This window comes from Nuphar pumila, chromosome 1 (assembly GCF_984573655.1).
Source record: "Nuphar pumila chromosome 1, dmNupPumi1.hap1.1, whole genome shotgun sequence".
Taxonomy (NCBI): Eukaryota; Viridiplantae; Streptophyta; class Magnoliopsida; order Nymphaeales; family Nymphaeaceae; genus Nuphar; species Nuphar pumila.
This window is the reverse complement of record NC_143249.1, coordinates 170,128,632-170,155,455: the sequence shown is the minus strand read 5'-3', so window position 1 is coordinate 170,155,455 and position 26,824 is coordinate 170,128,632. Positions and strand designations below refer to the sequence as shown.

At 41.2% G+C, this 26,824-nt stretch overlaps 1 long non-coding RNA gene across 4 annotated transcripts; it reads right to left on the bottom strand.

Annotated features, from left to right (window-relative positions):
• Window positions 1-436: 436 nt before the first annotated feature.
• Window positions 437-24,755, bottom strand: LOC149851251 (uncharacterized). Of its 4 annotated transcripts, none has more exons than XR_016430824.1 (4): window positions 24,485-24,755; window positions 23,474-23,611; window positions 2,092-2,253; window positions 437-1,049 (listed from the first exon to the last, which is right to left on the bottom strand). It is a non-coding gene; the product is annotated as an uncharacterized LOC149851251 (long non-coding RNA). The 4 variants fall into 4 exon arrangements; XR_016430822.1 differs by having other exon boundaries at window positions 24,497-24,755; XR_016430826.1 differs by having other exon boundaries at window positions 2,092-2,207; window positions 24,497-24,755.
• Between the last annotated feature and the right edge of the window lie 2,069 nt (window positions 24,756-26,824).

The window sequence follows — 26,824 nt, the reverse complement described above, 5'->3', positions numbered from 1 at the left end:
GTAGAAGAATTCATACAGAAAGTCCACAGACAAAGGATGTTAGAGAGTCCACAGACAAAGGATGCATAGAAGAGGAGAAAGGGTTTGACTTTTTCTCTGCAGATTTTGGGAAAAATCGTCCGCGCGCAAACACTCACCACTGAAGAGAATAACTTGCCTGTGGGGCCCACGTAAAAACGTAAAAGCAGATGACTTTTCCCCACAGGTTTTTCCGGCGTCATCAAGAGCGTCCTTAGAGTGAAAGAGAATCTTGTGCAGCAATTGCCTAGTGCTATGACTTCACAGAATTTGCCACTGAAGGAACCTGATAATATTTATTGCAGAAAGAAAGCATGCCAATTGTTGACAGAGAGAGAGATCTCATCAGAACCAACAATATGACCAAAGACACATGGAAAGACAATTCTTAGTATGCCAACTAGAAATTTACAACAAAGAAAGCACAATATTCAGTACAAATAGCACACAAAGGATACATGATGAGTACCATAAAAGTCGCATGTCAGCAAGAGATACATCAAGACTGTCATCCTAAAGCATCATAATCAGCCTAGTGAGATGAATATCTGAAAAGCCATGATCGTGGCAAATTTTGAAATAGTCAAATCCTGATTCTTCAGAACCAAATGGCATCAGTAAGTCAGACACTCTAGCATGGGAGTTTCACCAGCTGTTCATAAACCAGCCATAATTGTGTTAAAAACTCTATTTAATCCAAAGCTCCAAATTGCTTAACGGCTTTGGGATTAAGTGACTACCCTTTTGGCAAGGAGGCATTAGTATTGGTTGAATCTCTTGATTCGGGCAATGGGTGTAGAGCATTCCATCCATCGGTATGGTAAGAAGTCCTGGGCTTCTGTGGTTCATTAGAAGGATCTGGATGACCCCGTTCATCATAAGTCTCATCCATGCCCGAGCTAGAAATCGGAATTGCAGCTGTTGGTGTGACTGATGTGACCATCTGGGCCAGGCCTCCTGCTGTTTCAAACTTTGGTTTTTTTAATTTGCTGTCCCTCCTGATGGTTTGGCATAAAACTCCCTACCACAATCTGCCAGATACAGAAATACTAAATATTACAAGTTGCCGTTAAGTAATTTGTACTGCAAGCTAAAAGAGATTGAAACTTTTGTGTCGCAAAGCTAGCCATAACTATGAGTCCAGCAATAATTGGCTGGCATGCATAACAAAAACAGTTACCATGAAAAGAGAACGTACTTAATTAATGACAATAGATAGGGATGAAAGCTGATAAATACAACATTCCATCAATAACAGCCTTCATTATAGATTAGGACTGGGCAATGTGCTGGCCTGGCTCACATGGGCCATACAACCTGGCTAGCAAAATGGTCGGACGAAGGCAGTACTAAAAAATCTGGTTCATTCCAGCCTAGATGAGTAAGCCATGGAATGGCCTGCAGGCTGCCGACATAAATAGAAAGAAAAGACTGCCAGACACACTGACCCAGCCCAGACCCAGTTGATTTTTGAGTAGGCTTTAATGGCACAGCACTTCAATGGGCCAGACCTGAGCTCAATCTGGGTTGGGCTGTGGCTCAAAAACTGGGCCAAAAGGACCCGGTCACAGTGGTCCATGGGCAGCCCGGTGTGCTGGCTAGTCCTATTAGACATCTGAGGGAAGCAAATTAGGTGATGGCAGTGAAGTATATAACCAAATGGAAATGCTTTTTTCTGCTATAAAATATAAGGTTCCTTCTTAAACAATGGGCATGAGAAGAGGAAGTAAATAAGCTAGTATTTTGGAGAGATCAACATGGCCCAGGGCTGTAAACATAAAGTCTTTTTTATATAATTTTTTTGAATAATAATTAGTAATTAGGGTTAATACTTAATAACAAATAAACAAAGTAGGATATCAATATTCCATACATGAAACTCTAAATTGAAGCCAAACATAACCAAAATATAAAAATTATGACACTAATAGGTGGTAATTGAGGATGCCCTTGACCTAGACATGTTCATCTTATTTATAGAAACTAAATCATGATATCTTGTTATCTGCTTCAAGACTTACATATCAGCAGAACATTTTTGTAACAGAATGTTTCCATTAGCATGGAAAATACCTGAACTGGACTGGCAGCCATTAATAAACCTGCAACACCTCCTCCTACAGCCCGTCCATCTGGACTTGCCAAAGAAACACTCAGACCTCCAGATCAGCTCCTAGGTCCACCGTTCTCTGTCAGCATGAATGACCCAGACAAGGAAAGTATTTCAAAGCGCCCCTGGCAAAAAGAAACAAAAAATCCACATCCTTACAGATGAAGCAACAAAAATGAGATCCCCATAGAACCAGGAACTCCAGGAGAATAATAATGTAAAACCCGCATTTAAAAAAAAATCGGACCCGGGCCGGGTCGGGTCCGGACCCGACCCGGGCCCGCCATCGATAGGGTTTTAAGATAACCCGACTCGAGAAGGGGATTTTGAGAAAACCCCTTCCCGAGCGCCGCAACACCTTTCCCCCCTCCACCTTCGATTTCGGGGAGATTGGGGGAAACCCATCGGGGTTTCCCCATTCATCGCCCCCCCTGAGGCTTTTAAAAGCACTGCAGGGGGGAGGACACACATCCCTTCGCCCCCAGCGTCACCCTCGATCTCCTCGCCGACAACCCCGACCGACGCCTCCTCCTACTGGTCCGATCGCAGCTGCCGCTGCAACCACCGCCGGCGATCCTCTTCTTAGGTACGTCGTCTCCTCCCTTCACCTCTCTCTCTGTCATCTCGCCGGAAGGCACGACAGGAGGCTGATAGCCTATGTCGTGCCCTCCCTCTTCACCTCCCTCTTTTTCCCCCTTCCAGGTACTCCCTCTTCTCCTCCTCACCCCCCCCCCCCCCTCTCTGTCACCTCGCCGGGAGGCCGACAGGCGGCGCACGGCCCCTGCCGCGCCGTCTCGCCTCGCCTGTGCCCATCGGAGGCCCGACAGGTGGCCTACGGGGGCCCTGTCGCCTCCCCTTCTCTCTTGAGGTTGCAGGTGAGCCTGCAGGGGGGCAGTCACCCCTGCGGCACCCCTCCTCCCTTCTTTCCCTCTCCTTGAGGGCTTGCCGAGAGGCCGACATACGGCATACCGCCTGTGTCGTGCCCTCCTTTTTCCCTCTATGCCTACCTGAAGGGTGGCAGGGGACTGACACTCCCCTTGCCGCACCTTCCCCTTGTTTCGCCGTTGTTCCGTCAGGCAGAGGTCGGGGCCCCTGCCATTTTTTTTCGTTTCGTCAGGCAGGGGCCAAGGCCCCTGCCAGTTTCCGTTTTGTCTGGCAGGGACTGAAGCCCCTGCCATTCATTGTTTTGCAGGGGCCGAGGCCCCTGTCGTCCAATATTGTCAGGCAGGGACTCAAGTCCCTGCCATTTGTTGTTTCCGTGAGGTAGGGGCCTCGGCCCCTGCCATTTATTTCTTTCGTTAAGCAGGGGCCTAGGCCCCTGCCGTTTGTTGTTTTGGCAGGCACGGGCCGAGACCCCTGTCGTTTGTTGTTTCGGCAGGCAGGGGCCGAGACCCCTGCCGTTTGTTGTTTCGGCAGGCGTCCAAGACCCCTGTCGTTCGTGTTTTGGCCGGCAGGGGCCTCTGCCCCTGCCATCCGCTGTCCTGTCAGACAGGGGTCGAGGCCCCTGTCATTCGTTGTTTGGTTAGACAGGGGCCGATACCCCTGCCACTCTTTTGATTCCGCCGGCAGGGCAGGTCTTACCAGTGGCCTTCTGCTATTTTTGACAACTACGTCATAATAACTCTCACTCTTGCAGATTTACGCAACAGGTCTCGATCGTGCTCCGCGGCTTGACCCTCGTATTATCCTCACTCGTAGACGCACACAGCTGCACGACATCTCGAGGTAGGGTAAAGTCGCACAAGGGGCAATAGATCTAATTAAGTTAAAATAATTAAGATGTCCATGCTAGTTGTACTTAGATTTATATTGCTTTTGCGTGGCGTATTATTCTTGTCTGCATGCTTATGAGTCGAGGTACGATTTTACTCTTCGAGTATTAATTTGCGTATTTGCTTATGTGTTGAAGGTGGTTTCACACTTTTTGCAATACTTATGCCCTTAATTGCTTGCATATATACTTGCTTGTACGTTCCTATGGGTTGATGTACAATTTCATTCTTCGATTATTACTTTGCGTAGTTGTTTATGAATTTGAGGTGTGGTTTCGTACTTTTTGAAATACATATGCCCTTGTTTGCATGTATACATTTCTGCCTACATATTTCCTTTGAGTAAGGTACGACTTCGTGTCTTATGTATTACTTATGACCTTATGGTTTGGCATGGTTTGGCACCTCGTGTGTTACTTGTGCGTTTTTCCCTCGATGTGCGGCATCGCAAGTCGAGAGTTGTTTGTTGACATGTTATAACCTGCATATGCTCACACTCATGGTAAATATGTACTTACATATATGTAGTCTTGTGCCTATCCTGTTATCACTTGTTTTCAAAACAGTAGAAGTTGCACTTGTGCGCTATATTTCTTTTAAAGAGGATTTCCTTCTGAAAACCCAGAGCTCTTCAAAGTGCACAGCTTTTGCAAAGTTAAGTTTTAAGTCCTGTCGGATTTCGAAGTCACATATAGGCCCTCCCAGGTCCACACACTTGGGAGAAATATTTTATAATCCCGATTCAAGTTGCGACCCAATTCGAATAACCCCGATCAGGGGCATGAGCATATGAATGAGTGGGGGTTCTGTTGAAGGACCCATTCTTTATTTATAAATCTAGTTTCACATGTCGATACTAAGATAAATTTTGGATACAAGATTGATAGTGTTGTGCCTTGCGTGAATGACTTAATGTGGCATTATGGCTTTTAAGGATGAATCGTGCCAAATGAGCACTCCTATGTTCTTTGAATCGTTATGAAGTTGTGTGTTGAGTGTTCCTTTTGAGAAGCCCACACACCTCCCTGGTTCAGTATATCGTACTTTTAGACATGCACAACATGTTAAGTACGTTGTTGATCGGACGAGAGATCTGAGATGACCTTGCATCATGAAAGATGAAAAATGTTGTTGAATTGAATTCAAGACTTATCTTGCCAGGATGTGTTGTATTAATTCTTTTGCAGATGATATCTATTGGCGTTTCTTTTGTAGAACCATTTACTTTTCATCGTAGTCGTACTTTTGACAAGTACGGTCGTACTTTTTGACAAGTACGTCATCTTACGTTGCGATGATTGGATGAGTAGGTTGTGGCAACCTCAATGAATGCAAATAACAAAATGTTGTGATCACCTAAATAAGTGATGTTTTCGCCTTCACCGGCAAGATACTCGAGTTGGTCCAAAGACCAGAGTATGTAGAATGGGTCTTCAGTTAACTACCCCTGATGTACTCATTCGAATCGCTGACTTCTGTCAAGAGAGAGGACAGAAAGGTACAAAACTTCGATGGACAGGCCATTAATGGCAGTTACGAGCAAAAGACTCGGCTTCCTCATGTTAGATTTTGAATCTCCAGGTCCTTCCACGCTTGAGATCTGAAATACAGAGAGAGAGAGAGGGAGAAAGGGAGAGAGAAGTTGAGAGAAACCGATACCCCTTCAGCAATAGGGTCGGTTGCTGTGTATTCCTTCATATTAACATGTGGTTACAAAATTTTAGGGTACTAAAATACCCCTCATTACAATAATCAGTATTACAAAATGCCATTAATGAATAAGTGTATGTCACGGGTCCTGGATCTTCAGATCCATGACCCGTAACCGAGAAAGCACTTCTTTTCACCCTCCCTCAAGTTGTGCATGATCTTGAATCATGAACAACTTGCCTTTTAACATCCAAAATCTGTCTTTTGTCAATCCTTTTGTAAATATATCCGCCACTTGATCTGTAGTTCGAACAAATTCAGGCTCAATCTCTTTCTCTTCTACCTTTTGTCTCACAAAGTGCTGGTCTATTTCAATATGTTTGGCACGACTGTGATGGATTGGATTAAAAGACATACTAATGGCGCTCTGGTTGTCACACAAAAGAAGTGATCGAGATATCAATTCTCCGACTTCTGTCAGTAGATGTCTAACCCAAGTAGCCTCAGCAGTGGCGGCTGCCATTGACCTGTATTCAGCCTCTGTACTGGATCTGGCAACAGCCCTTTGTTTCTTACTACTCCAAGAAACCAAATTCATCCCAACAAATACACAATAGCCGGATACTGATCTGCGTTCATCTGGATCTCCCGCACAGTCCGCATCAGAATAAATAATGATCTCATGTGCACTTTGCCCATTTGTCTTTCGCTTATATGTGAGACCATCCCCAACCGTTCCCTTCAGATATCGTAGTATCCGTTTAACTGCTTCAATATGCCATTCACATGGGGCATGCATAAACTGAGAAACTTGATTCACCGAGTAGACTATATCAGGGCGAGTAAAAGTGAGGTATTGTAACATACCCACTATGCTACGGTACTGTGTGGGATTATCAAATGGATCTCCGTCTTGAGAGCTAAGCCTTTGATGAAGAACGCTAGGAGTGCTTAAGGGCTTGCAGTCTTTCATACCCGATTTATTGAGAACATCAATGGTATACTTATGTTGAGTGAGAGTCATTTTTTCAGAGGAACTGTCGACTTCAATTCCAAGAAAGTACCGTTGTTTGCCAAGGTCCTTCATTTTGAACCTCTGATTCAAGAGATGTTTGACTTCTTCAATGTGCTCATTGGAACTGCCAGTGATGATAATATCATCCACATATATCAACAACAGAGTAATTGTGTCTTGGTTCTTAAATATAAATAAGGAGTGGTCAAGAAGAGATTTCTTAAAACCATATTTTTCTATTTCAAGAGAAAAGCTGTCAAACCAAGATCGAGATGCCTGCTTCAATCCATATATCGCCCTTTTTAGTCTGCAGACATATTTTGTAGGATTAGCTTCTGCATAACCAATGGGTTGTTCCATGTAAACTTCTTCTCTCAAATCTCCATGAAGAAAAGCATTCTTCACATCAAGTTGGCTAATGGTCCATTGGTGTTCAATGGCTAAAGAAAGTATGACTCGGATTGTCCCCATCCTCACAATGGGACTAAAGGTCTCATCATAATCCTGTCCTTGCTCCTGTGTAAAACCTTTGGCTACAAGTCTCGTCTTGTATCGCTCTATAGTCCCATCCGGTTTATACTTTATTTTGTACACCCATTTCGAACCAACAACGTTTCTGTCAGGTGGTCTTGATACGACATCCCACGTACCACATTCATGTAGAGCTTCCATCTCCTCATTCATTGCTTCAATCCATCTTCTGGAATTTGATGCTTGAGAGAACGTTGTGGGTTCATCTTCTTTATTCAAGGTTGTTAGAAAGAGTTGAAAATCTAAAGAGAAATTTTCATAACTGACCCACCTTTCAATTGGATGGCGAGAACGTGTGGATCTTCCAGTATCAACAATGTTGGATGTTGAGGATGCGTCCATGTCTGAATCAACTATGGTGGATGACTCTCTTTCTCGTCGAGTGTAGACAAGGCCTTTATACCTTCCTGGATTCAAAGTTGAGTCTGTATTTTCATGATCAATCATTCCATCAGTAGACACAAGTTTCTTATCCTTTTGAATGCAATTTGAGCAAGCATCACTAGCTCTTGAGAGAAGTTCATAATTCAACCAAGGATAATAAGCCTCAACTCTATGTTTTGATTCTGAAGAACTAATACATCGACAATCAAAATTCAATTCATCGAAGATGACATTTCTTGATATTTTGATGCGCTTGCTCACCGGATCATAGCACCTGTACCCTTTATAGTCATCAGCATAACCCACAAACCTGCACTTTAAAGCCTTGTCCTGAAACTTATGTCTCCTTGAACTGTCAACATGAACATAGCATAAACATCCAAAGACATGCAAATCATAGTAGTTGGGGTGTATACCAAAAAGAGACAAGGAGACTTGTTTTCCAAGATAGTCATGGGCAATCGATTTATCACATGAATTGCAGAATGAAAAGCCTCTGTCCATAAAGTGATCGGAAGATTACTGTCATGCATCATGCTCATCGCACTCTCAACAATATGGCGATGCTTCCTTTCAGCAATCTCATTCTGCTGAGGTGTGTGTGGGCAAGACACCTTTTTTCTTATCCCATTACTTTGAAGAAAGTTAGTAAAGTCAATGGAAGAGAATTTGCCTGCTCCGTCACATTGGAAACTTAGGATGTTTTCAGAAAATTGGTTTTTGACAAAGGAATGGAAGTTACGGAACAACTTGAAAGTCTCGGATTTTTGTTTCATGAAAAATATCCAAGAATAGCGAGAATAACTGTCAACAAATAAAAGATAATATCTAGTTCCAGACATGGAAGCAACTGGAGCAGGCCCCCAAACATCAGAACAGATAGTCTCAAAAGGTCTTGAAGCTCTTTTATTGATAGAATGAAATGGTAAAACATGACTCTTACATAAGAGACAACTAGAACATTTATTGTCATTGACATTTATTCCTAAACTTGACTTGGGAATAAGATTATTCGAAACAAGCTTTTCAATAAAACTACTACTGCAGTGACCTAGACGACCATGCCAAAGATTTGGCTTATTGATTTCAGATACACTAAAAACGCAGGTAGGATTTTCAGAAGACAATGATGATTGGAGCTTCAAGTTTGGATCTGCAAAGCTAACATGTGCTGAAGGATCTTCTTGAAAAACATACATATTGCCTTGTCGTTTTCCTCTAGCGAACGTCTCCTTCGTGCAGAGATCCTTAACAAGAACAGAAGAAGGAGTAAATTCAACTGAGGCTTTGACATCATCAACAACTTTAGAAACTGAAACAATGTTTTTCTTGATATTAGGAGCATAAAGAACATTTGAAAGATTGATGGAAGATTCGGGCAAGGGTATGATGGAGTTTCCAATATGCGAGACAGAGTGGTGTGATCCATCTCCAGTAACTATACTACTTCTACCAATGTAAGGAACAAGTTTTAGGAGCTTACCTGCATCACCAGTAACATGAGTCGCTGCGCCAGAGTCCACATACCAAGTACCTTGCTCATTCTGTATCAGATTCAATTCTGCTAAGGCTGACAACAACAACTCTTTTACTTCTCCATTGGTCCTTGTACTGTCTGTGCTTCTTTTTGCTTCAGTTTGTGTTGATTTTCCTTTATTTAGGGGATTGAACTAGCAGTTGGCTTTGATGTGCCCCCTTTTATTACACAGAAAGCAAGTAGGAATTGGCCTCTGTCTTTGTGAGTTGGTATATGAGTTGGGTGTAGGCAATAATCCACGACCGCCATGGCTACTTCTCCCTTGTACTCCTTTTCCTTTGATATCATAGCTTCCTCGTCCTCGTCCATAAGTAACCCCTGTAGCAAGAACTTCTTGTGCCCCAGTATGCATAGATGATTCTTCAGAAAACCCCTTTAGATTCATCTCATATTGTAACAATTTTGCGCGCAGATCTTCGAAGTTGGGCAGCTCAGGTAAACATAATAGAGAAGTGACAATCATATGATAGTCGTGTCCCAATCCACTGAGGGTTTGTTGTACCAAATCTTTATCAGAAACTGTACTTCCAACAACTGCTAACTGATCTGTGATAACCTTCATTTTGTTCAAATATTCCATGATGGACATGGAATCCTTTCTTAACATTTGAAATTCTCTTTTAAGAAACATAATTCTGGCCTGAGAAACCTGTGAGTATGTCTGAACTAATCTGTTCCAAAGTTGCATGGCAGTGCAGTCATCTGGAATGGCTACAAGAACCTCTTGTGACAGTGTTGATGTAATATAGGCAACAAGCGCTTGGTCTCTTTTCATCCAAGCCACAAATTCAGGATTTCTAACATATACGGTAGTAGCTTCCCCTTTGCTGTCCCTTTCTTCTTGTAATAGAAACTCAGGAGGAACTGGAATAGATCCATCCAGGTGTCCAAAAAGATCCTGACTCCTAATGAAAGGTATGATTTGCCTCTTCCAAGTCAAGAAATTACCATTATTTAATTTTTCAGACACGAGTTGACTGAGGAAGCTGGAAGAAAGAACTGATTGACTAGGAAGTGAATTCATGTTTCACAGAAATAAGAATGTATTCAGCACAATCTGCTTACACCTGCAGTTTTTTTTTTTTTGCAGGAACTAACTCAGATCGATGGCTATCAGACTGCAGAAACTAATTCAGATTGCTGATATGAAACAGAAATTGAATGTCAATCAGATTTCTGATTTGTATATGAAACGGAATATTTGATATGAAAATCAAAAAGAAATGAGAAATAGGACCCTACGTGATTAAATCACGCTGCTATTAACGGCGATAAACTGGGTATTTGGATAGAAAAACTGGATTGAGTTACTCAAGGGATAGAAAGAAGGCAGTGGGAAACCGAGGTTCAGCCACCACGAAAGTAAAAGAAAAATAGAAAGAGGCGAAAAGAAGACTGTGGGAAGAAGAAGAAGTCAGATCTGATTGATATCAGATCTGATAGAGAAGAAAGGAACGTGGGGAGACAAAAATGGGTCGGTCGTGAACCCCCAAAAAAAAATGAAATTTGGGAACGGAAGGATATGTTCTTGACTTAGAAGAAGAAATCGAGAATGGTAGATCTATTGGACGTACCTTTGAGATCGATTTCAGTTTCAACTGAAGCGTGGCTCTGATACCATGTTAGATTTTGAATCTCCAGGTCCTTCCACGCTTGAGATCTGAAATACAGAGAGAGAGAGAGAGGGAGAAAGGGAGAGAGAAGTTGAGAGAAACCGATACCCCTTCAGCAATAGGGTCGGCTGATGTGTATTCCTTCATATTAACATGTGGTTACAAAATTTTAGGGTACTAAAATACCCCTCATTACAATAATCAGTATTACAAAATGCCATTAATGAATAAGTGTATGTCACGGGTCCTGGATCTTCAGATCCATGACCCGTAACCGAGAAAGCACTTCTTTTCACCTCAGTCATCGGAGTTAGGGGAATGGAACTACCATAATTATCCTAGGTGGTAGCTCTCCATGTTTGGGATGCATCCATTGTTTATGCTGCTTTGGGGATTTCTCTCTTGGTCACCGATCGTCCCCTTAGGTGCGGACTCAGTCAGCTATCCGGGTTATCATAAAATACATAGCATAATAAACCCCCGGATCAGTCTAGGCTATTTCTAGAGTCGTGCCTTGTGCGTACCCGCTTGGCCAGTTAATATCGAAACATAATTTATATCTGATCACACAAGGTTTTCAGTTATGCACGTATGAAAGTTATAAGGTACAACAGGTTCAATACTTATGGAATTGTGTGTGTGGTTGATGTAGCATCGTATTTTTTTAGTTAAATTGCTTATGCAATTCTTTGCTTATAATAATTAGCCTACTTGTGCAAGTGAAATGCTTGTAATAGTTTTTGCATTTTGCTCATGATAGTTACTCCGTGAATCTGTTGAAATTAAATTGCTATATAATTGTTTGTCTACTTGACATATTAAATTATTCTGCTTAATTATGTTTTATATCGTTCTGTATGTGCACCTACCAGTTTTTAGTGAAACTGACCCATTTTATGGGCAGGTATTGGATAGGTAATACAGTCTGCGGTGGCACGATGGGGTGATGAGATCAAGATAGAGCTTTTTCCCTGACGTTTCGCTCCTGAGGACATGTTGGTAAATTTGGTATAAAGGGTATTCCAAAATTTCTCTTTTTATTAAACCTTGAGTTACTAAAGTTGTTTTAGTAAACTTCTTCTCGGTTTCAACAAACAAATTCTCCATCATTGAAATTGCATTTCAAAACCATTTGATTTCAGTAGTTGTGCAGAATTCGGCAAAGGAAAGTTTACGCTGTAATGCGCTCAAGGTCCATTGACTTGTGGTTTTAAAAATATCATTTTCCGCTGAAGTACTATTTAAACTCTGATTATTGTATGATTTCAAAGCTTTCTAAACTATTCTAAAAGTACGGCGTTACAAATAAAGCCACATTATACGCATGAAATATGAACTAAGATGTCTAATATTTCTGGAGGCATACCATTACATAATGGATGCATTTATGCTTAAGCTTAGTAGTGAAAACTGAATGATAACAATTTTCGCAGTCAAACATATCGCTGAAAAAAATGTTAACATGGGTTCATGCATGAAGTTCCAAAAAGAAAAGATTGGTGATAAATAACTGTTGTCATGAAAAAAACAAGTTCTCACACAAGTTCTTAATGCATGAATGAATGTTATAGGCAATTGAAATCAACACAGGATAGTTCTGTTATTCTAATTTATCTATCAGATTGCTTTCTTCAGATGTAACAATCAGAAAAACTGCATACTTATTTAAGATGAGAATTATCTGACTACTGGAAAAATCTAGTATATATCATCCTTCATAATATGAATGAGGTAACAGATCATGTCTAAATTGATGCTTGTGTAGGCATCTCCAAATGTATTGCCATGGAAAATGAATAACTAGATAACAAATAAAAGAAAGAGCAACCCCCTGCCTCCCCGTTGTTTGTTGACAGCATGTCAGCAGGGGCTCGTGGCCCTGCCTCTGCTTCTTGCGCTTATAGCAAGTGCGCATGTGCATGATGCCCCTGCCTCAACTTTCCTGTACATCAGGACGACGATAGTGCCCCTGACTTTCTATTTTGGTATTAGTCTGCTAAGATTGTTACTTTTGCAGCTCGTACGACTTATCCTGCTCGCGCTCTGCAACCCGAGCAATCAATCGCGTACATCCGCAGACGACAGCAAGCTTGCAAATCTCAAAGGTAAGGGAAGATTGCACAGAAGACTTGGACAATTGAATTGAGTTCAATTAACAAAAAAGGATAATTAAATAAATATATATGCATATATATATCATATATATTTATATGAGTACACATTTAACTCAAGGACGTGGTTTCGCAATCCTTGTCCTTTACTTTGCTGTCGTGCATCACACAAAGGTTTTGCGTTGCACTCCTGCTTACGGTCTTTACTTTGCCGTTGCACGTTGTGCGGGGGGGTTTGCGTTGCACTTCTGCTTACCGCCTTTACTTTGTCATCGCGCTTTGCGCCTAGGCTCTTGCCTTTGCATATGTGTTGGTATTGCCTTCTATTGCAAATGACGTGCAAGTTCTTGCTCTTTGCGTATGCCTTAAAGGCATCCTCATGGAGGATGCAATGGGCATTTACCCCTTTCCCTCTTGCGACAAGAGTTCAGTCGGGGGCGAGCGACACATCCTCGTCTAAGGAGAGGGATACCTCGCAAGGATCCTGGTTCTTCGTGTGCGCAGTCCTGCAGAGTCGACTTGAGATTTTAGGGAGCTGCGCAAAAGCATCAAAGACTGCTCCAAATCGAAGCATTTGGAAGGATGCAACTGGCTGGTTTCGCTCACTTGCTTGGCTTATCTCGGGTGATCCCGAATTGGGGGTTCAAGCGAACTTCTTAGCGGGTGTTTTGTTGAGAAACCACTATCCCATCTATCGAGACCGATATCGAGTCAGGCGAGGCATGTAGATACCCCGATAGCAGATGTGATTCGAGATAATAACATGCATAATGTTGGCACAAGGTACTGTTGTTTCAAAAGATAAAGTAAAGTTGATAAACTTTACATCTTTGTGAAACACTCCTGTTGAGGCTTCTATTGAAGAGCTAAACCCCCTTCATCCTAGAGTACTTCTAGTCGTGCACGACACGTCTAGTACTGCGATGATCGGATGAGACGGTTGTGAGACCTCGAACAATGTTAAATGCAAAATGTTGTAATCACATAAATGGCCTCACATTCGCCTTTACATGCAAGATGCTCGAGTGGTTTAAATACCACAACATAGAATGGGTCGTTAGTTAAGCAACCCCTAACGTACCTATTTGCTTCCTTGTGTCTGTCAAGGGAGAGGACAGAGCGGTACAAACTCTAATGGACAGGTTGTTAACAACCACCCTACGGGCAACGATCCGGCCTCCCCAGTCATTGGAGTTAGAGGAAAGGGGCTACATTAGTTAGCTCAACACTTTTACATAAGTTGGATGCGTCCGTGGCACAGCCTCCTTTGGGGAATCCTCTCTCGGCTAAAGTCATCCTTTTCGAGCGAACTCAACTAGCTATTCGGGTTATTGAAAATACATAAAATAACAGACGCTCGAACTAGTCTCAGTTGGTTCTACGTTTTGTCTGCGCGTACCCGGAGGTTCATAATTATCGAAACTTAAGGTTTGTTCACACTGGTCGTTGAGTCGTGAGCTTCGCTTGCACTACTGCTTCGCTTGCACTACTGCTTCGCTTGCACTACTAATTTGCTTGCTTGCTCGATAGTTCAGTATGCTACTCGTTGAACTGTGCACGCCTGTCAAGGCGTTACTCTAGTTGGTTAAACTGCTTACGCAGTTCTTTGCGGAGTAATAAGGAGTTTCTCATACTAATTAAATGCTTATAATAATAGCATTATACCGGTTGCTACATATTAGCATGTGACTTGCTTTATCCCTTGCTCGAACTGTATGGTGCTTATTGTAGCGTAGCACTTGTTGGCTTGCATCTCTTACGATTGATGTGATTGCATACAGCTCGTAATCTACGAACTGGTGGCAACTAGGATTGATGTGACTGCTTGTCTTATAAGTTGCTTACATATTTTGATATAACTGTTGCCATATGATTGCTTATGAATAACTTGTGATGTAATGGTTTATGCCTTACAATTAATTTAATTATTTGTTGATGGACTGAGCCATTTTATCGTAATTATATGTTTTACGAGCATTGTTATGAGTGCTTGTCTTATTCAGTTGTTTTGTTTGGCTCACGGGTAGAGTTAGTTATAGTTCACCTATAGAATCAACTGAATTGCCATATCTGCGCGTTCTCATGTGTCGTTTACACATGCTTTGAGGGCCTATTTGAGGATTGCAATATTCCTTGCGGCAATCATACGATGCGTAGGATTATATGCTTCTGCATGGAGTGATATGATGCATATTGTTGATATACATGGTTGTGCCCATATTGTGGCTACTGACATCGAGAGCAGTCAATTGTTCGGAGAAGTCAATTGTATAGATGCGTGTATCACCGAGTAGGGTGCTTGTCGAGCACCTGATCTCCAAAGGATTATCTCTGCGAGGGCGTGTATGATCAAGACCAGGTACCCGGCTAGAGTGGTAGATTCTCTGTGAGGATGTACACTGTCCACAAACGGGTAGCCGCAAAGACGGAGAACTCCTGTGAGGAAGTGTATTGTCCAAGACCAGGTATACCATCTAGGGCGGAATCCCTTGTGAGGTTATACATTTCCCAGACCATGTGATCCGGCGTTGATCTTGTCATTTGTATTAGTGGCTATTGACCCCGAGAGCGATCATTTGTGTTGATGCGTGTATCACAATGATTTTCATTGGATATAGCATTTGTTGGGGACCGGCTTCCCAAAGGTTTCGCTGTGGGGGTATGTATGATCAAGATCAGGTGACCCGGCTAGAGCGGTAAAATCTTTGTGAGAATGTACACTGTCCACGAACGGGTAGTCGCAAAGACGGTGAACTCCTGTGAGGAAGTGTATGGTCCAAGACCGAGTATACCCTCTAGGGCGGTAATTCCTTGTCAGGTCGTATATCTCCCGGACCGAGCAATCCGATGTGGATCTTGTGTTTTTGCTTACCACAGAAAGTTATGGTGAGCTGTGACGATCTTCTGAGATTGTTTGTGATAGTCAACTATGAATTCATAGTTTCGGCTTTCTGTTTTAGCATGATTACATGCTTGACTCAGGTGTGAGAATCAGATCATTAGTGATTTGAGTTAGTGATCATGTTTTGGACCTTCTATGGAAGGGTGAGCTTTTCTGAGAAGGCATGACGCCTTAGTGCGTCATAACCGGTGACGGTTAGTCGCGTAAGACTTTGAGAGATGAGGATAGATTAAGGTCGTTCAGGACAAAGCGTTGGTTAGAAGTAGTGAGTGACAAACTATGTCCTGGTGGTGATTAGATGCAGAGACCTCGTTCTAGGAACGAGGACAAGCTTGTTGCGTAGTAGTTCACAGCTTACGATCAAATGGATCGTATGCTGTGTTGGTCAGTTGCACTGCTCACTTGTTTTGAACTGCTTACTTGCGTTGAACTGCTTACTGTTTGCACCGTTTACGCGCTTGCACTGCTGATTCGCTTGTACTACTTACGTGTTTGCACTATTCACCTGCTTGCATTGCTTACCTGTTTAACTGCCTATCTGCTTTAAACTGTGTAGCCTACTGAATTAAATGTACTTAATTCAGTTTCCTGTTAGTCTCTCTTGTGCACCTACTAGTTTTTTGCGAAACTAACCCATTCTATGGGTACAGGTGATGATTAGGTACTCTACGGGCAATGGCGCGATTGCAAGATGGCTTCAAGACTTCTTCTTCCTGCTCTTAGCTCGCGTTCTGGACGCTATGGGTTTGTATCGGATTTTCCTTGGGATATCCGAATCTTGTCAGTTTTGGTTCTTTTAGCTAACGTGCCCAAAGTTGTCAGCTTGTCTTATGATTTATCAAATAAAAATCTTTCGCTGATTTCATAAACAAACTCTGAAGGAAAGAGATATTTCTAGTCTCTTGCATGTTTTTCTGAAAAGGTTCGCAAGTTTGAAATTTGGGGCGTTACATTGGAGCTGGGCTCAGACACAATAACCAGAGAGAGAGAGATGTCCACTATGCCACTGCTGTATATATATATATATATATATATATATATATATATATATATATATATATATATATATGTGGGGGGGGGGTCCATTTGCTAGGAATCGACTGTTGGATAGAGTCTTTTTTATGAAAAACTTGATTTTTTTAGACTTGAATATTTAGAAAATTGTGGACCATTGATTTTTAAATCATTAAAAAACCTACTCGCTGTAATTAGATGCTCCAAGAGCCAATTCCTACAAAACCAATCATGTAGATTATATCCGTAAGGTTGATTTCACAAAAAAAGAAAAATAAAAAACTGCCAAAACTGCCCCGTCCATTCGTAGGTCATACCTAACCTAAGGTATATAACTATATATTACCTACACCGTTCTATACATCTTGCCAGGTGTCAAACGTATTATCTTAGTAAATGATTAACTACCACAAACAGGTAATCATAACCAAGGTTGGACTTAGGTGATCTTCCCAGAACGTCCATAAGGGTAATCTTCTAGAGTTTGTCAGACATTGACAAAAATTTGTGAAGACTTAACATTTGTTAGAAGGTTTCAAAGTATTGCACAAGAAACATCCCTTCATGGACTGAGCAACATCTTATGGCATCTTAGGCCAGTACATATACCTCTCCATATTAAGAAAATCTTGTTAACTCCAAAATGTCTTGCAGTCTTGGAAATATGGCCTTCACTAATCCATCTTACTCGGTCAATAACTTGCAGCATGAACAATTACACACCTCGATATAGTAGACCATCCTTCAATGTGAATTTATACCTTTGTTCCTTTTCAGCTTTTCAATCATTTTATTGAAATCAGGATCTTCATCATATAATACTGCATATTTTGGGCGGTACAGAGAATAGATTTTCATAGTAAGCTGTAAATTATTGGTACCTAGGGTCTAAACAACATATCTTCCCTCTTGCTGTTCATGACCTTTTTAACATGATCATCAGTGCAGATAGGACATCCACTTCGTATGACCAACCTGCTGCAGTTTATTTCAGTTTGGAAAAACTGTAAGAGTTTATGTTCTATGCACAATACCACCTCTTTATATAACAAGTAGAAATATCAATGCTTCACAACCTAATGAAGTGTGTATAACTCATTGTTACAATTACAGGTCTGATATTTGAGTTGTCCTTAAACAATTATGATCGATAGGCTACCAGTTCTTCATCCTGCAATAGAATTGCTATTAGGGCATACCAAAATGTAAATAAGTACAGTAAAGCATAAATGGTAGGTTGTTAACAAAAGTTATCTATTATATAGTATACTAGTGGAATTAAACCAATGTAAATTTTTTTTTTATCTTAAAGAGCTTTAAATTCCACATTGCAAAGCCTAAGAAGACATGATGTCCACAGGATATAAAAATTATAAGAGGAATTCTGGAGTAAAAGTGTATTGTCAAGCACACCCATGAGTAAAAGAGTACACATGTAACTGAACCCAAGCCTAGAAAACGAATGCCTAAATTACCTTTGATAACATACAATTGTAAAATGACACAAATAAATGAAAAAAGACATTTCTGGTCCATACCTCAAAATAGGTAAGGTAAAACGGGAAGTTTGGAGAAAAGAAAAATGAAGTGTGTGAGGATCAAATTGTGAAGAAGTCCATAATACACTCCACAAAACAGTCATAAATCAAATGGTGCCAGGTACGGATCTGAGAGAATATGGTGATACTCTATATTAATATACTTCCCCCAAGAAACTCCATTCCGGCAAAGGGAATGATAATCCACATATCACAGTTACATAGTGGAGGACCTGCATTATGATCTCTGTCTCACTGAAAATCAACTAAAGCATACTAACTCTCTTTAGTGGTTTGACTCATGTCCTTATCCTCTGCTTTAATAATGGGTTCCTGATAAGCACTATAACTCTAAACTCTTAAACATAACAAAGGACTCCCATGAGAAAATCTGATGTGGAAATGATTTATTTAATACCACAAACTGTATCACGTATCTAATTTTATGGAGAACCATGTCATGAAGATTGAAAGTAAAACTAAATGGAACAATTTTCAATAAAATGTAAAGTTGTCGAAAGGGTGGAGGAGATCCCTTTCATCGAGCGTCGATCACTGCTGGATGTGGTGGAGGACCCTCTATCGCAACCGCTTGGTGGTTATTTTATGAAATGTATTTTAAAGATATATTTTGATGAAAATATTTGTGAAAGTTAGCCACCAAATAATAAAAACCAACTCTCACTAGTGTGAGAACCGGGTCGAACTCAGGAAATGGTTTTGATTAACTTCGCATTCCAAACAATGCAACTTCTTTATTGCATTAAAAGAAAAATTAAAAGAAATTAAAATTTAACAATCCAACAAAAGAAAATTCCTGAACATAGTTTCTAAATGAACCATCACCTTTTTAGGCACCTTAAAAGACAAAATCCAAAACATAAAAATTACAATAAGAGTGTTTTGAATTAGAAGTAACCTCATTGCATAAGACAATAACATGGCTTTTCATGCTTTCAACCTTTGTTGAATTTCAGCAATAAGTGACTGAAATAAAGAAAAATTCAACTTGCACATATATAACGGCAAACCCAAATATTTCAATGATAAACAACTCAATTGTCACCCTGTTAAATGAAAAACTTGAGAAGCTACTTCCGAACTTACATTTAAAGGCACAATGACTGATTTTTCATTATTTATTTTCATGCCTGACACATATTCAAATTTGAGAAAAATGCTCTTAACCTTTTACACATTCCTTTCAAGGACTGCAAAAAAGCAATACATCATCTTTAAAGAAAAGGTGAGAGATGTCCTGAGAAAAAGGTAGGAGACGTTAACAACCTCAATGTAATTTGATATTAACCTAAATTCAACCTCTCGAAGAGTATCTCCATAACAATTAAAAACAAATATGGGAACAAAAGGTCCCCCTGCCTTATACCCCGAGAGCTCCAAAAAAAATTCTCCAAAACTTCATTCACCAAAACATGGAACAAAGCTCTGAAAACACAAAGCATAATTCTTTTTATCCAAATTGGGTGGAAGCTTAATCGAACTATGAAATCTATAAAAATGATGTCTACCACCAGTGCTCTCTCTCTCTCTCCACATATATATATATATAAGAATGAAAACCTATCCACCAGACAACCTACAAAACCTACCCACTAAGAAACATTTTATCAGATTTTAGGTGTTTTTTCAAAATTCTAACCTTCGAGATTTGCTCGGCATGATTGATTTACAAAAAATTGACACTTGGATCACAAATTTTGGATAAAAAATTGTTGTTTGGAGTCTTGAAAATTGTATGTCATTGATTTTTTGAAACCTTACAAAAGCCTATCTATGCATCGAAATCAAATGCTCCAAGAACTAATTCTTATAAAAATAAGCGCATATATCACATCTGTAAGGTCAAAATTTTGAAAAAAAAATTGATAAAATGTTTCTTAGTGGGTAGGTTTGCTAGGTTTTCATTCTCCTATATATAGTCACTAGAATATGAAAAATAAAATATGAGAACTAAAAATATGGGCATTTTCACAATCAGGTTCTACTCTTTACGAGTCAAATGTATTAGTTAGCAGCATTTTGAAGGAAACAAACTATTTTTTTACTGTTGCATATATTGTGATGTTTTGCCACTGCAGATCGATCTTAGTGGTTTTGCTTTTGATTGCCTCTACTAACTAAAGAATCAACCAAAATACTGTCAATGAAGATATTGTTGCTTCTGTGCTTTAGTGATCCTATAGTATGTTCAAGTGACAAAAGAGTTATACTGCTGATTTAGCTATTGGGCTTGTTGTACTGGTCTAAAGATTCAGATTCAATTTTGTGGCATCTGCCAGGTCCTTGATGAGATAAGAAATTATGTTTTAGGCAATAGAGGAGGTGTCCTTGAACCAGACAAGATTGATGGATACAATGTCAAGGAACAACTCATTGGGCATGTTGCAAGGGTGATGATCGCGCATATGGCCATATCAGAGAAGCTTATGAAGAAGATACCATATAATACTGCTTACCAAAATCTAGATGATGGATCAATGAGAGCACCTTGAAATTATATGCACCCAGGCTAGCATTTCCATGCAACTACGGACTAGCATTTTTTTTGTAAATAATTGATTAATCCTTTCTTTAAGTGCATTGTCGTGAAATCCTTGGCAATGCATTAGACTTGACTGGATTATGACTCTAGACAGGATGTTAGTGGTGTTAGTAGCTTAGGAAGAAGATACCATATATTATTGCTTACCACAATCCAGATAATGGATAAATGAGATTAGAGCACCTTGAAATTATATGCACCAGAGACTAGCATTTTCATGCAACTAAGGACTAGTATTTTTTACCTGAATTTGTGCCAAGTCACCAAAGTGGGTATATAATTTTCCTTGCATTTCAGATTCCACATGTGTGATTTAAACCCAGAAACATTTCTAGATATATTCCAACTACTGACACGTATGAAACTTTCATAATAAAACAGGTTTTGATATGTAAATTTAAAGTAATCCATTGACGATGATGAAAACATGTGGGAAAACATTAGAAAAATGTAATGTAAGACAATTTTCAACTGATATCATATCGGGAGACAATTGCGACTTCACGTTATCACCAAACACATCCTTACAGGTGTTCCATATGACTTCAACCATGTCAACAGAATCTGATAGTGCATGGTTGAGGCCGATTTTCAAAGCATTCCCTGACTTATTTTGATCTTTAATGGTTGAGGCTTCATCATCCGTAATTTTTGTAAAATCTGGTTAATTTTCTCATAATAAAACTTAGCCTTTCTTTTAGAAAACTGATATCATATCTTCAGCATATCAGAAGATCAGTCCAAGAACTGTACAGTCATCACCCATACTTGAAATTGACTATATCAAATCTGAGCACAACTCTACTCAGACACTAATCTTAATTTGTTCATCATGCCACTAAGAACTACCAATTTATCTTCATCCCCTGATTCCAGAAAATAACCCTGCAACACTTGAAATGTTTGCTTATTTGGATGGCAGCCTCTTGCCAATGCTTCGCTCAGACATTTGAAAGTCCTGTCCATCTTACCCCCAGAACACAAACCTGCAATCAACAGATCTAGAACATGTGCATGAGGACAACAACCTTTCTGAATCAGATAATCCCACAATTCAATACCTAAATCACAATGATCGTTCTGACAGAAAAACTTCATCAGCATAACGGTTGTGCGCATCTTCGGCAGAAATTCTTTCTCAACCATCCTTCGATAAAGCTTATATAATCCACCTATCGAATCTGAAATCTTCAGTCCCCGAAACAAAGTATTGTAAGTGACATCATCATGCCCAACTCCCTTCTCTTCCATTTCATTCATCAACTTTATTGTTGATTTCATATCCCCCACTATAGTGTAGCAACTTAGCAATGCATTATATGCTGCAACATCATGCTTTAAATTATGATACACCATTTCATCAAAAAACTTGGCGAGCTCTAACAGGATCACGGGTGATGCAAAAACCATGAATCAATGTAGTATAAGTCTCTACAGTAGGAGGACATTTTCTCTCTTTCATATCTTTGATCAGTCTCAGTGCATCATCAATACACCCTTTCTTGCAAAAGGAATAAATTCTTATATTATAGGTCACCGTATTAGGTTCACACCCCCTCTGGATCAGGTCATGATAAAACAACTCTACTGCAGTTGGGTTTTTGGATTCTTTGAACCCCATTAACAAAATATTCAATGTCTGGGTATTCGGCGTGAACCGTCTGTATATCTTGCGAAAGATGGCTTGAGCTTCCATCATGTGCTTCTGTGTGCAGAATGCATAAAGAAGCACATTGTAGGTATCAACTGTGTGCTCACCAACATAACATTTCATCCGACTGAATGCTTCAATGGTTTCTTCAAATGATCGGTGTTGACAGTATCGTGCTAAGACAGTGCTCATTGATTTGAGAGTTATTATGGATGAGTGTTTCTGATGAATCTCGTCAAATAACTCCCAGACTTCATTGAATCTTCTCATCCGTGAAAGGATGTGAACCATCTTCTCAAAAAAAATGGACGATAGCCTGAACTCAGTGTGTCTCTTTGCAAAATTGAAGATCTCCGAAGCCTTAAAGCCATTTGCATGGTCAGCAAATAAGCGGCCAAGTACGTCCTCAATGAAGAAAGATTGGTTGGGCAGCCCAATTCGACCAAAGGTTGGCTCAAGGGGCTCAACTGGAAATGGGTGATCGTTGATCAACCTGCAAATTTCATCAATCTTGGCAATTTGGGTGATTGATTTGGAAAAAAAAGAGGCACACGAAAAGGACTGAGGAAGAGTGTAGCGAGCAACCGGTAAGATTTTGATGTGTCTTGATATTTCTCAAAATGGTCATTCCGAAAGCAGGCATCACTTTGAATTTGAATGGTTAGTTTTCCCGGTAAATACCCATAAACGTTGTAACCATCAAAATAGTAAACTCAAGAAATATTATCAAAATGTTCAATCAAGAGGAAACTGATATCTTGGTCATTTTGGACAAACACTTGGTGTGCACTCTGTTTTTCACGGTTGGCTTCCAAATTTCTGAGGAAACAAGAGCCACCATCAAACTATCCCATGTTGATTAAGGAACCTGTAATTTTAAAATACAATGACCAGACAGGGCTTAGAATTAGTTCAGCTGCATTGTGGAGAAAATGTGTTTAGGTATGGCTTGATCAACACACTAAAAGCTAATTGAGGAAATTTTCCTAAGTTTGATTAAGTAGACAACACAGGAAAAAAAGTCAATGTCAAAATTTGATTATGAAAATTTTCATTAGTGGTACCTGAGTTGCCTGAAACTGCACTCTGAAGAGAGCCTTGCCTTGATCTTGTTCTTGTTACTCTTCCATTTAGGTCCCTTGAAAATCTTCCCCTCACTCTTCAATGAAAGCCGTGTCTAGCAAATTTAACTGTCAATCATGCTAGAAAATCACCCGTGTGAAATCATTGTCACCTCAATCTTCTCCAGCAATATCATTGGCTGAGAATGCAAGTTTATTCTAGGATCTCATCTTTGGAAGTTAGACCAAGGAGGAAGGGCAGCTGAGACAAGGTCGAACCCTCGTCTGCCTCGGATAAAGAGAGGCAGGGGCCTTTTGCCTTTGCCTGCAGGTGACAGAGGGTCTGGCAGGGGCATCGCCCCTGCCTATACCGAGAAATCTCGCGACAGGGGGCGAGGCCTCTGCCTGACAAGACGCAGGGAGGCAGGGGCGAGGCCTCTGCCTGACAAGACGCAGGGAGGCAGGGGCGAAGCCTCTGCCAACCGGAGGATGCTCAGAGGCATCACCCCTACCAAAAAATCACAGGCGGCAGGGCATCGCCGCTGCCGTCGAGAGAAAAGCTATGAAGGGCAGGGGACGAAGCCCCTGCCTAAAAAAGGTGCAGGGAGGCAGGGGTTTTGCCCTGCCTGCCTATCACAAGGAGAAGAGGCAGGGGAGAAGCCCCTGCCTACCGAAGGATGCTCAGGGGTAGGGGCATCTCCCCTGCCGTCGAGAGAAAAAATATGAAGGGCAGGGGGTGAGGCCCATGCCTAAAAAGGCGCAGGAAGAAGAGGCAGGGGCGAAGCCCCTGCCTACTGGATGATGCTCAGGGGCATCGCCCCTGCCGCCGAGAGAAAAAATATGAAGGGCAGGGGGCAAAGCCCCTTGCCGGGAAGGTAGAGGCGGCAAGGGCTCCACCCCTGCCTCGCAGAAAAAGTTGGCCGACAGGCCGCGCCTGCCGGCAAAGAAGGAGGTGGGCAGGCGTCTGTGCCCCTCCCGCAACGGCAGAGAGAGAGAGAGAGAAAGGTAGTATACCTACAAACTCACCGGCAAAGGGGATCCGGCCGCGGGTTGGCTGCAGAGCGAGGCTACCGGAACAGGAGGACGACCGACGACAAGGTCACCGGCGTGGGTCAGGGGAGAAGAGAGCGAGGAGGTTGTGGAGGGGAAAGATGAGAGGGGGAGGAAGAAGAGGAGTTCAGCGAGGGTCGCCGGTGGGGGGAACTCCGACAGCTGTCGACCGGAGGCTGGAGGTCGGACAGGAGAGGAGAGAGGGCGAAGAGGGATGAAGGCGGCGGTGGCAAAGCTAAAGGGGGAAAGGGGGTTTGCAGTCAAAGAGAAAACCCTAACCCCGACAGTCTTAGGCCCGCGGTGTGGGGGGTGTGCCCGGTTCAGGTCCGGACCCGACCCGGGTCTGACCATTTTTTTTTTTTGAAAACCTTGGGTTTTACGGTTACTGTATTTTTAATGTCCCAATACTATTCAGTTTGAAGAATGCATAAAAAAAAGATGACGAGATAGCCAAGTCAAATACAATTTTGCAAAAACTTTTGGTGTGAAGCAGTATCTATAAAGTTAGTATTCAGTTGCTAAAAAAAATGTTTATGCAGATGCTTGATAATTAATTAAAAACAGTTACCAATCAATAGAATGTGTTTTTCTAAAAGGAAAAAGGCTAAAGATTTAACTGAAATTGGAGATATTTGGCAAAGACGGTCAAAGGCCAGTTTATGGCTGCTTGAAAATTTTGTGATGCAGTTCTCAATATAGATTGTAAGACTTATGTGTAATACACAAATATCAAAGGTTGAAGACAGATTGAAAACAATATAAAATCAAATGTAGTAACCCTTGGACATATGTTTTCTCTAAAAATACTTCTAACAAGTAATTGGTAAGTAAATTTAATGCTTTCATGAGTAAAAAATGGCCTTTCACACAAGAAAACTCAGTTCATCATGTCATTCACATAAGCAATCAGACTTTTTCTTTGTGAAGTCCCTGCCTACCGGCCAAAACAGGGAGACAATCAGGGACATGACAAAATCAACAATAATCTCCATCAAATTAGGCAAGCCATATAGAAATATTGCACCATAATGGATCATGCATGTACTTGGTTGGGTGTCGTTGCCTGACATGTATGCATGTGACCCATATATACTAGATATGTAACTGTATGTATATAACTTTTTCCATATGGGTCAAACCATGATGACTGCATTATTTTTTCTATAAAAATTTGATAACTTGAGAACCTTTTTTTATTGAAAGAAAACAAAATATTTACTCACACAAGTTCACGTATGTTATATAATCCTATATAAGGGCCTATTCATTGTTCAGGTTGGTGCAATCCCCTAAATTCTTAATATTCAAGATGTGTTGTATTGGTTTCTGCAAATAACAATGGAACATGTAATGCTGCATGTTTCAACAGACAATGGTGGCGTCGTTCGTAACATTATAATAAAGCCAGATGTTCTGGTCTGTCAAAAATCTGGCTAGCGTAATTTTGTTACTCCCCTGCCTGTCGGCCGAAACAGGGAGACAATCAGGGGCGAAGCTCCTGCCTACCGACCGAAAAAAGAGGACAGGCAGGGGCATCACCCCTGCCTGCCTGTCAAAAAAATAGAAGAAAACAAAGAGGAAGACAACGAGAGAGAGAGTACAAGGAAGAGGAAAGGGGGGTTACCTAAGGGGTGACGTTGCCGGCGAGATGGGGGTTCCGGCGAGGGCTCCGGTGATAGAGGGAGCTCGAGAGGGTAACAGAGAAGGAGGAGTGCAGCGACGGGGGTGGCTACTGAAGGGGGTTCTGCCGAACGAGGCTCGCGGGTCAAAAGTGGAGGGTCGGGCGAGGGTGAGAGGGGAGGCAAAGTCGGGGAGAGAGAAGAGGTAGGCAGAGAGGGTTAAACCCTAAACCCTCTGTGCCTTTTAAAAGGGGGGAGGGGGTGTTTAACGGGGTTTGGATCCGGGTCTGTTTCATATCCGACCCAGGTCTAGAAGTTTTTTTTAATGGATTTCCTACCCTCCTTAAAATAATTTTGTTCACGAAATTTTATTGAATTCATCGTTGAAAGTACAAATTAGGATATTTTTCCTTGATATCAGATTTAGGCTGTCAGGTATATGCTTCGATTCCATGATACCGTCAACAAACCTTGACAAGAGATATAGTCTTTGATCTAAGCACTTGATTTCGTCGATCCATTATTTCCATCGGTCTCTCTTCCAATGTTCACATCATCGTAGTGGATGATGTATGGTAGGCCGTGAACGTACTTTCTCAGCATAGATACGTGGAAGACATGGATTTTAGAGTAGTGAGGTGGCAGTGTCACACGATAAGTTGCATCACCGATCCGATCTAAGATC